We start from the raw sequence: 11,823 nt of genomic DNA, 5'->3' as shown, positions 1-11,823 counted from the left end.
ATCCTACCATACAAGAGGAATTTTGCATAGTTATAGTAGTGTAAAGATAAGAGCATGCTGTTTGCTTTCTGGATCTAAGATTCAGGTAAAGGAGACTTGCAATTGTAATACGTTTAAATTGGATAAGTACTGTCATTGAGAATTGTCCAATATATTTTTTGAACACATGAGAGAAATTAAATCTTCATAAAAGTAAGGTTTAGAATGGAAAAAGCCTTAGTGAAGGATATTATATTTTATCTATGTATTTAATATTTTAATAATGTCTACAAAAGTCACATTTTAAAGGCAAAATATATAGAATTAAATGAAATGAGAATACACCATATTAGATTTGTAAGGCCATGCTAAACCAGTGCTGAGATAAAAATCAGTGTTCTACCAACACTGTTTACCTTAGAAAACAGGAAAATTTTTAGATCAATAATTTGAGCTCCCTCTCAAGAAATTAGAAAAACAACAGCAAAATAAATCCAAAGCCAGCAGAAAGAAGCAAATAATAGACAAGAGAGAAAAAGAAACACATTTAAATTGAAAATAAGAATACAGAAGAATTAATGAAACATTGCTGTTTCCTTAAAAACAAAAACAACAAAAAGTTAAAAAAACATCTAGCAATACTGACAATATATAAATAAATGTGTTTATGGATATTTGTGTACACATGTGTACATATATGTATATGTGTGTATAGATATGAAATGTCCATGTTGAATGCCACTGGCATCTTTTTGATTGCCACTGTTCTTATGAAAATATTCAGTAGGGACATTTCACAATGAACATACAATTACTATTTAATATTTCACTAAATCTTCTTGACATCCTTAAGAAATCCAACATTTCATGATTATAGATATCAAACCAGGAATAAGGTATTCATATAATATAAGTGTGTGATACACATTTACTGATTATAAACTATCTCCATCTAATTAATCAAAATTCCCATTTTATGATTCATTTACTTATAATGTTTCTGAAATGCAATACTCTAAATCTTACCCTAATGTGAAAGTATAACAAATAATATTTCATTTTTCTCTTATTATTGTATATTTGGTAATAATTGGACCTATTATTTTAAATTCAGTGTTCACCAGATAGCTCCATATGAAATTGCCAGAAACTCTAATGGTTCCAGAATATACTTTAGGGATCTGTGTTATTTAATTTTTTTAAATTTATAATTGTGATGTCTTACAAGTACATGCATCTTGGGATCCCTGGGTGGCGCAGCGGTTTGGCGCCTGCCTTTGGCCCAGGGCGCGATCCTGGAGACCCAGGATCGAATCCCACATCGGGCTCCCTGCATGGAGCCTGCTTCTCCCTCTGCCTATGTCTCTGCCTCTCTCTCTCTCTGTGTGACTATCATGAATAAATAAATAAAATCTTTAAAAAAAAAAAAAAAAAACAAGTACATGCATCTTATAAGGCACAATGTTATATTTTATGAATTACTATTAGTTTTTCTAAAATTTATATTTCAGGGTCTAAGTCTTCCAGAAAACAATGACACTCTAATGCAACAAAAAGGTTCCCAGAGTGGAGGAATCGTTCTGATAAGAAATAATCAGCCTTAATAGAGATACATTGCCTCAGTTTTAATTTTAAATGGCATATTTTGGATAGCCATAGAAAATTATATTGAGTTCTAAGATTAAATAGTGAAGATATTTTACCATTAACCATTTTCCTAAAGACATATAGGGTATATAGGGTTCTCAGCAAGCACCAGATGAACCACTTTTTTGGTTTTCCCACACCGACATTTTTTTTTCTTCTTTCAAATTTGTGCACATTTGTCAAAAATTTTCAAACTTTGCACTTAAAAATCTCATCATTTTATGTAAGTAAATCAAACTTTGGTCAGATTTGTTATTAAATGTTAAACAAATCCAAAGGCAAATTGAAGATTTCATTTAGACCAAATGGATATGTAATTTGTAATTTTACATGTGTGTTCGTGTGTGTGTGTTGAACTAAAACTAGCTAAAAGACCAATTTGTCAAATCAAACCCACAGGAATCCCTCTTACCCAAATTAAATTTTACTAATAACTTCAAAGGTTCTATCAGTAAGTAGACACAGGTGAAGCAGAGGTGTGTGGCACATCTTAGAAGGCCCTTTCCTTTCTACAACTGGACACACACTCCCTGGTAAAGAGCAGTAAGTGAATGAGGTCCTAAATGAAGTATTGTATCACCTTACACAGCAAGAAACATTCATTTTATGAAACATCTCCATCTTTTTACCACATAAAGTTGACTACTCTACTTACCTAACATTGTGGAGCTAGGCATCATAAATCCATAGATTGCAGGAATATTTACACAAAACAATCATAAACTAGTAACATACTATTAAGAGTATTTCGAAGGTCAATACTCTCCCTTAGCAAATACTGTTTACCTTGAGGTCTGGTTAGCTTGCTTACGATGATATTAGATTGGAACATTTGTATTTTCTCCCCTGTCAGTGCCTGATTATGTAACTACAGATAAATGGATCACAGACCAGCTACTTTATCCCCTTCCTCTTCACTTTTTATACGAAAAGAAGCCATTTAATAATGTGCACTCCATTGTATTCCATTTTTAATTTAGGTTGGAATCAACTTACAAAGCAATGCTTATTTATCTTTACTCAATTTTAATGCTGGACAAATCCTCCACAATAGCTAGAAAGAGATCCCTGAATAAATGCTAACAAGCAGCATATACAGTCTTCAGATAAGCTTGCAATGAAATTCTAAAATTGTTGAGATTGCACATATAGCATTTCCTTGGGCCTTAAAGTGACACTCAATAATATCTATTCTTATTTCTAAATAGGCATTAAAAAGAATACATTTTAATACACCAAAAATATGTATATATAATTCTGAAAAATGATTAAATTTAATCACGTGTTATTTTACTATGTTTTATTTAAATATTAGCTTCACAGTTCTATTATGCTTTATATATAGCACTTTATGTTTGGAAACCTTTACTTCCAATTATTTTGATAACATTTTTAATTGGACATCCGATTAAAATCATAACCATGAAAATGCAATACTATAAAACCCTTTTGATTGCAGCAATGATATTGATAAAATATCTCACAAAGTAAAGAATGCTGGAAGTTATACTTCCTAATTATATTTTAGGCTGTTTATTCAACCATGGATTTATTGACCTATATCTACTACTCTTAATCCCAGCTATTCTTTATTCAGTTCTCCAAACATTCTATTTCAGAAAGTTTGGAAATGGCATTCCTTAGTATTTACCTTTCAGGTCACAACTTTAGTGACACTTCTCCAAGCATAATTGCCCAGGAACCTCAACTAGGTGATAATTCCCACTTCGGCACTTTGCTAGTACCCGTACTTCTTCATTAGCATTTGTGGTGTTTTAGTAATGCATTTGTGTAATTACACAATATCTATCACAGCTCCTAGAGTACAAGCTCCATGAAGGCTGTGGATGTATTTCATTACTTCACATTTTTATTCTTAGCATCTAACACAGACCTAGTTCACTGAAGGTATTCAGGATGCCCTTGCTTATAGAGATAGAGATAAAAGAAAGAGAAAGAGAGAGAGAGAGAGGGAGGGAAGGAGGGAGAGGGAAGAAGGGAGGGAGGGAACAGGAGAGAGGAAGGAAGCAAGGAAGAAAAGAAGGAGGAAAGGAGGGAGGGGAGGAAGGAAGGAACTTAAATGTGTCCACTTTATTAAGTATCAAAGGACATGAGGGCGTAATTGCCCTCTGTGAGCTTGGGCATTCACTAAAACTTAACTCCTAATATGGAGGAGAAAAAATGCATTTCTCCAAAATTTTTCACTTTACACATTCTTACATAGGATTAACTAAGGATTATCCAGATTTACTGTTATGGGTTGAATTGTGTCCTCCTAAAGTTTACATATGGAAGTCCTAACCTCCAGTACCTTAAAATATAATCATATTTGGAGATAAAATCTCTCTTTCTTTTTAGTATTTTTAATGACTGAGACAAAAAAGATCTAACTTTTTTGTTCCACAGCTTCTAGAAGAATCATTTGTTCTTATCAGTCATACCTCTCCTCCAACTTGACCCTGGCATCTCCTTGGGCCTCATATTTAAGAGCTGTGTCTCTGAAGACATTCTTGTTGACAACACTTTTTTGCAAAGGGATATCCATAGTACCTTTGTGGTAATGAGATGATTATAGTTATAAACTTTTGCAAAAGACTTGATTTTTGACCTCTTGGCAATTTTCTTCTCACCCGTGGCAGCTGTCACTTTGTGGGGATGGTGGTCAGTTCCAGCCACTGGAATTGTAGGGATGGCCTGAGGTGCCATGATCAATGTTTTTCATGATGACAGCTTTGCATCCAGAGCAGTGTTGGGCCAGGACCAGCACCAACTTCCCAGGTTTCATAAACAGCCACTTGAGCCTGTAGCAAAAAGAAGAAACAGCACTTCCACTCAAGATAAAGTCTTTAAATGGGTGATTAAGTTAAAATTAGGTCTTTAAGGTAGCCTATAATCCAATATGACTGATGCCCTTATAGGAAGAAGAAATATGGAAAGTGCCAGAAACGTGTGTGCACAGAGGACAGACCATGTAAGGACACAGTGAGTGTGTGGTGGCCAACTGCAACACAAAGAGAGAGGCCTCAGAAAAAACTAAACCTACCAAGATATTGAATTGTGAGAAATGAATTCCTGTGGTTTAAGTCATCCAGTCTGTGGTACTTTGTTATGGCAGCCCTAGAAAACTAATTCATTCACCCAATCTACTTTAGTAGTCAACATGATAAGATGTACTGATTGTAATTTTTATATGGGCCACAGAAACAAACAAAAATAATGTTTAAATTCATATTTAAATGGAATTTCAGATATAGTTACTGGGAAAAAATTTGTATCCTTAAAATTTTTCTTTCTATTTGTGTATATGTGTGTGTGTGTTTTTTAAAGATTTTATTAATTTATTCATGAGAGATGGGGGGGGGCAGGGACACAGGCAGAGGGAGAAGCAGGCTCCATGCAAGGAGCCCGATGTGGGACTCGATCCCAGGACTCCAGGATCACACCCTACGTGGAAGGCAGGCACCAAACTGCTGAGCCATGCAGGGATCCCCTATGTGTGTGTTGTAGATTAAGTATGTTTGTATATGTTTGGGTGTTGGGGAAGGAGAAAAATAACTTTGGATAAGGAGCATTTTAATGCCAAATAAAATAGAAGTGTATATTTGCACCTAAAATGCTATATCTTAAACATTAATAAATCCTATAATTCTCAGTGTGAAACATTAAGTGCCAAAAATCAATATTCTAATAGGCATAAACAAAAAAAGGAAATAAATAATAAATAGTTTGTATGTCTTCCACCTTTAATTCAAAAATCGGTCAGATTGTTTATTATTTCATTAAATTTTCACTTCAGTGAGACATCAAAGCCTTGCACTCTGTTTTGAAGTATATATTTGTTTACAAATAAAAAATGAGAATACAGCTTGACATCTTAGATTTTCTTGCAAAACCAGTAAATGAAGAGTCATGCCACTAGTATGATCCTACCTAATGGCTTAAAATAATGTGGAAATCATAAGATTATGATTTTAAATAACAATTCATTTCTAAATATCTCTTTTCAGAAAATGAATTTAAAAGAGATAATATCAATTCTTTAATTTTGACTTGTAACAACTATGATAATTTTTAAGATAGCACTATATATCTCTATCATGCACAGCTGTCAGAAGAATATAGCAAACAAAAGTAAATAGCAGTTCAGAGAACTTACTAGACTTTTCTGGGACACAGAAATGTGAAAGAAATCAGATATGCCATAGGGATACATCACACTTTAAAATAAATTCTATTTAAGGAAGCCAACCTATATAGCAGTTTTCTGTTCTTTTTCTTTCTTTTCTTTACTTTTTTAAAAAAGTAATTTCTCACAAAGCCCTAGCATCTCAACATACTCTCAGACAAGATTTATTAGCACAGGATTTTAGTTGTCTAAACTTCAAAATTCTATTTTGTAGGTTACTAGAGGCTATTCATTAGCATACTGTGAAGCATGTCATAAATAATTTAAACTATAGTTGTCAAGATAAATGAAAAAAATCAATTTATGCTGCACTACCCTTAATTTTTTATTGTGCATGGATTTGCTTGCTTACTAATCTACAAAATCTAGTAAATCACAGTCCCTGTCATTTCAGTGAATTAATCTGCATCATTTTAACTTGACTGATTATGTCAAAGGAACCATCAAGAATCTTAAGCTATTACTTAGATATTGTTTCTAAAATAATATAAATACCTTTTGAAATGATGTTCAAGAACTTCCAGGAAGTAATAAAGGAAAAACATTCAAACAGATTAGTAAAAGTGATTTTCCACCATTCAGGAAATTTTAGAACAACATATTTAGGACAAGAAATGAAAAAGAGAACATCAAATTGACTCAAAATATATTAACAGGAAAAAAAAAAGTAAGCCATCTATTTTTACTGTTAAGGATTAGCAAGTAGCAGAGATAATCTAGACTCCAAAAATACAAATTAGATTAAAAAAATATTCTAAAAAAAATATTCTAGCTTAGTGTTTAAAGTGGAGAACCAATAAAAATGTCTGGAATTCATTTTTAGTTACATAACTTAACAAGTGGCCTTGAGTTAATGATTTTTAACTTGCTGTTTACAGAAAAGTTATTCCTTATCTTTTCTTTCTTGCCATGATCTTTTGTCACACTGAATTCTCTGATGTTCAATTTAAACTTGGCATCCATTTTAGGATCAGTCTCAGTCAATTTGAATCTTCTCAGACTGAGAGACTTGGTTTTAAAGATCTTCTGCTATGAAATTTTTCCCTAGCAGTGGTAAATAAGACATTTTCATGACTGCCTTTGGGCAAGAACTCTATGCTTGAATACATTCTATTATATTCTATATGAAAGATAACATAATCTCATGAATAAGACTTTGGACTCTACAATGTTCTGTATGAATTTAATACCCTTATTCGACGTAACAGTAGTCCACTCCTTTTTTTTTTCCTTTATACAGATTCACAAAACAAAATTTTAAGGCTGTGACAATTACCTCAGAGCTAGATATGGTTTGAGCCATTGCCAAAGGACAGTTTTTGCTGTGTAACTATCTTATGGAAGCATATTCTCAAATTTCATAGAAAGCCAATTTATACTGGCTAAAGATGCATTTTGGTGAATAAGTATAACACAACAAATACAATATATAATTAGTACAATACAATTTCATGCAAGTTTGGTTGAACGTATGCTTTCAAGCTGTTATTCATTGGGCTAGAGAATTAAGTATAACAGAAAGCTTATAAAATCTTTGAAAAATTAGCTGGGCAATTTCTGGTTCTGCATGTAAGGAGAGCAGAAGTCACCAGTTCATCCTGATGAAAAGTAAAAATCCAAACAGACCGAAAAAACAAAAACTTTTCTTTGTTTTCTCAGAGAGATGAGGAATCAAAGCAAACCCTACCCCCAAGCTTAGGAGGAAAGACAAACACAGGGAGTCTGCTTACTTCAGCAGAGACCCATGAGTAGAATCTCCATGGGAAGTAGTGCTTGGGTAGGAAAACCTGAATCGAGGTGATTGACAAATTGCTGGAGGTTCAGTGTGAACAACTCTGGGAGTTAAAAATCCACAGAGCCACAGTCATAGGAGAATACCCCACACTTTGATGAGTTTCGCATTCAGAAGCCTCCAGATTCTCACAGTAAATAGAGGAGAAAGATTTCTCCATGCTTCAGGCAGTGGAAAGGGTAAGGAACTACCTCTAAATGCCCCAGAGTACACTGTTCTTAACAAGGCTTGCCTTCAGGATAAACTAGCCGATAAGAGCTAAACTACCTATGATAACAGAGCCTAAGTAACGGGGGAAGGAAAATACTCAACTGCATTCCACTCTAGCCATCCTGTCCCACCTAAGTGCAGAGAGGAGATTAAAAAACAAACAAACAAACTCAGAAACATTTGTGAAGTTTACAGAGATTTACTGAAAAGACTGAGACCTAATCATAGGTTTACACAGCACCTCCCCTCCTCCCATCTCACCACTGCTTTACTACAGATGAATTTGCAGCAGTTCCTTATGATTGGCTCATCATGTCTACCTATCAAGAACAAATTAAAATGCATACCAAAAGGCAAAAAACACAAATGAAGAAATAGAACAAGCATCGGAGCCAGATATGGCCTGGATATGGAATTATCAAACCAGGAATTTAAAACAACTATGATTAATATATTAAGGGCTCTAATGGAAAAAACAGCATGAAACAACAGATGGGCAATATAAGCAAAGATATACAAGTCCTAAAAGAATTTTTTAAATTCTAGAGATTAATAAAAAACCCACTGCAACCAAAATGAATAATATCTTTGGTGGCCCTGCTAGTAGACTAATACAACTGAGAAAAGAACTTCTGAGCCTGAGGTTATATTGATAGAAACCTCCAAAACTGAAAAGCAGGGAGAACAAACGCTGAAAGAAACAGAACAGGATATCCATGAGCTGTGGGACAATGCTGAAAGGGAAAACATACATGTAATGGGAATACCAAAAAGAGAATAAAGAGAGAAATGAAAGAAATATTTGAAATAATAATGACTGAGAATTTCCCCAAATTAAAGTCAGACCAAACTACAGATGCAGGAAACTCAGAGAGCACCAAGCAGGATAAATTTAAAAACAACAACACAACAACAACAACAACAGCAGCAGCAAAATCTTGTACTTAGGCATATCATTTCAAACTACAGAAAAGCAAAAATAAAGAAAAAAATGCTAGAAGAAGCCAGAAGAAACAACAACACTTTACCTACAGAGGAAAAAAGATAAGCATTACATCTGATCTCTCCTCAGAAAACATGCAAGCATGCAAGCAAGAAGAGAGTGGAGTGAAACAAACTGATGACAGGGAAAAAAAAAAAAAAAAAACCACCAATCTAGAATTTTTGCTTCATGTGAAACTATCCTTCAAAGATGAAAGAAAAATATTTTCTCAGAAAACAAATATTGAGGGAATTTGTTGCTGTTAGACCTGCCTTGAAAGAAATATTGAAAGAAGATCTTTAGAGAGAAGGAAAATTATATGTGAGAAACTAAGATCTACTTAAATAAAGGAAAAGCATCAAAGAAGGAATAAGTGAAGATAAAAACTTAATTTTTCTTACTCTTACTTCATCTATCAGATAAGAGTTTGTTCAGAGTAATGATTGAAATACTATTTTCTCTTGGGTATACTTCTAGGTAAGTAAAATGAATGACAGTTATGATACAAATGATGGAGTTGGCAGGTAGCTAGATATGAGCAGGGAACAGGTGTTTCTGACTGTTGGGAAGGGTGGGAACCAAGTGTCAAACAACCAGGAGAGATGCCTGGGAACATACATGAACTCTCCCGTATGACCACTGCTGCCCATAGTAATCTATAGCTTCATTCTAATACATTTACACTGTGATTTGAACCCCCTTGTGATTGGTCGTTGCCATGACAGTTCCAACAAGGACCATATATGGTCAACACCTTGTCCTCCTGACAGGTAGGAGGAGTTCCTTAGATAACTGGCTGCAATTCTAGTCAGGAACTGCCCTACCTATGACCATAACCTATTCAAACATAAAAAGAAAAGAAGACCCCGACCCCAATTACAGCTGCCACCTGCGCCTGCCCCCTCTTCCATCTTGAAAGTATACCTCCACTTATTAAACTTTCTAATATGCTCTTGCTTACTTGGGAGTTTGGCTCTGAATTCTTTCTAAGCCAAACTCAAGAACTGAGGTCAATGCAGGGATCAGGACAGACCTGCCACTAACACAAAGGATGGAAGGGAGGGATTAGGATTACTTTGTCATTATAAACTACTCACACAACTTGTATAGTGGCATAGTGCAATTTGAAATAAAATTTGGATTAGTTGTAAATATATATTGCAAACTCTAGGTAAATGTTTTCTTCACATGAATCCTATCATTGTATCATCTGGTTTACTGACTTTTTGCTTAATTGTCTTTATTCCATGATTAAACCAATTCAGTGTATCATAAATGTCAAATGATTTTATTTTTTCAGTTCAATTATTTCCTGTTGGTTCTTTTTTATATTTTCTACTTTTTCTAATGAGACTTCTGTTTTTTCATTAATTAGGAACATTTTTGCCTCTGTGTCATTCAGCATGGTTATAATAATTTAGAATTCTTAAGTGCTAGGTCAACAAAAGGATCATCTCAGAGTCAGCCTCATTGACCCCCTTTTTTTCTTTGGAATATAGAAAAGCTTGCTTCTTTCAGAGCCAAGTAATTTTCCTTGTATCTTGGGAATTATCAGTGTTATAAGATATGCTAGAATCTTTCATATTCTTTTGAAGAAAGTTGATTTTATTTTTTACTATTTTTTTTAAAGATTTATGATTCATTTGAGAGAGAAAGAGAGAGAGTTCAGAAAAAAGAGCATGGAACCTGGCACAGGCCTCCATCCCATGACCCTGAGCTAACAATCTGAGCCAAAATCAAGAGTTGGAAGCTTAACAGAATGAACTACTCAGGTGCCCCAAGTTAACTTATTTTTTAAAGAGATAATTGACTTCTTTAAACACAAACAACAAAATCTGTCTCGAGCTGTCTTGAACTCAGTTCAAGTTCAGTGAGTCTGTCTGAATGGTTAAGGTATACATCAGTTATTTTTGCAGAATAATACATGAAAATTTGGGATCCCCTCTCTGGCTCTAAGCTTTCTACGGTTCTTTCCTCACTCTCCATAACCTCTGGGTAACCCAGAATCTCTTCTTGGTTCTTGAAAGCAAAACAAAAGCAGATTCTCTCTAGATTTCTAACTACCACATGCCATACTGCTAGGACTCAGCCTTCTGATGAAAAAGCTGTGAAAAGTAGAAGCTCAAATTTAGTTATTACATTATCCCAACCTGATTATTATTCAAAACTATCTACTATTGTTTACTCTCCAGTACTTGGCATTTGTTTATGTACTTATTTGACAGTTTATAATTGCTGAGGGATAGTCATTATGAAGTTTTCTTGATGGGAAGCACTATTATCTATAGTTATATATATATATATATATAGTTATATATTGCAATTATACTTGCAATTTACTTGCAATTTTTCTGCTTAAAATTTATTCTATCAATTATTATAATTAAGCATAATCCCATTTGATTTTTTATTTCCCATAGATCTACTTCTGAATCTCCGGTCTGACACATCTTTAACTATCCCTTAATCTACACTACCAGGCTGGCCTTTATACTTTTAGACATTTTTATATAATTCCTGAAAACATTTAATATTATTTAAAACTTTCTATGGCTTGTTAGTAAATGTATATTAAAAAAACACCCTTATTATTACTGACTTAATAATTTGCCCTTGGATACAAACATAGTGATTTGAAGATATATATATATATATATATATATATATATATATATATATATATACACCAAATTCTTGCTATCTGCAATGATGTGAATGGAACTAGAGGGTATTATGCTAAGCAAAATAAATCAAAGAAAGAAAAATACCATATGATTTCACTTACATGTAGAATTTAAGAAACAAAACAGATGAACATAGGAGAAGGGAAAGAAAAATAAAAGAAGGTGAAAACAGAGAGGAAGGCAAACTATAAGGGACTCTTAACCATAGGAAATAAACTGAGGATTGCTGGAGGGGAGGATGGGGTAACTGGGTGTTGGACATTAAGGCAGGCACTTGAGGTAGTGAACACTGGGTATTGTATGCAACTGATGAATCACTAAATTCTACCTCTGAAACTAATAA

At 33.8% G+C, this 11,823-nt stretch overlaps 1 pseudogene; it reads right to left on the bottom strand.

Moving 5' to 3' along the window:
- Window positions 1-554: 554 nt before the first annotated feature.
- LOC140607763 (large ribosomal subunit protein eL27-like) lies at window positions 555-4,421 on the bottom strand (annotated as a pseudogene).
- Window positions 4,422-11,823: the final 7,402 nt, after the last annotated feature.

This window comes from Canis lupus, chromosome 17 (assembly GCF_048164855.1).
Source record: "Canis lupus baileyi chromosome 17, mCanLup2.hap1, whole genome shotgun sequence".
NCBI classification, from domain to species: Eukaryota; Metazoa; Chordata; class Mammalia; order Carnivora; family Canidae; genus Canis; species Canis lupus.
This window is presented reverse-complemented; position numbering and strand designations above follow the sequence as displayed.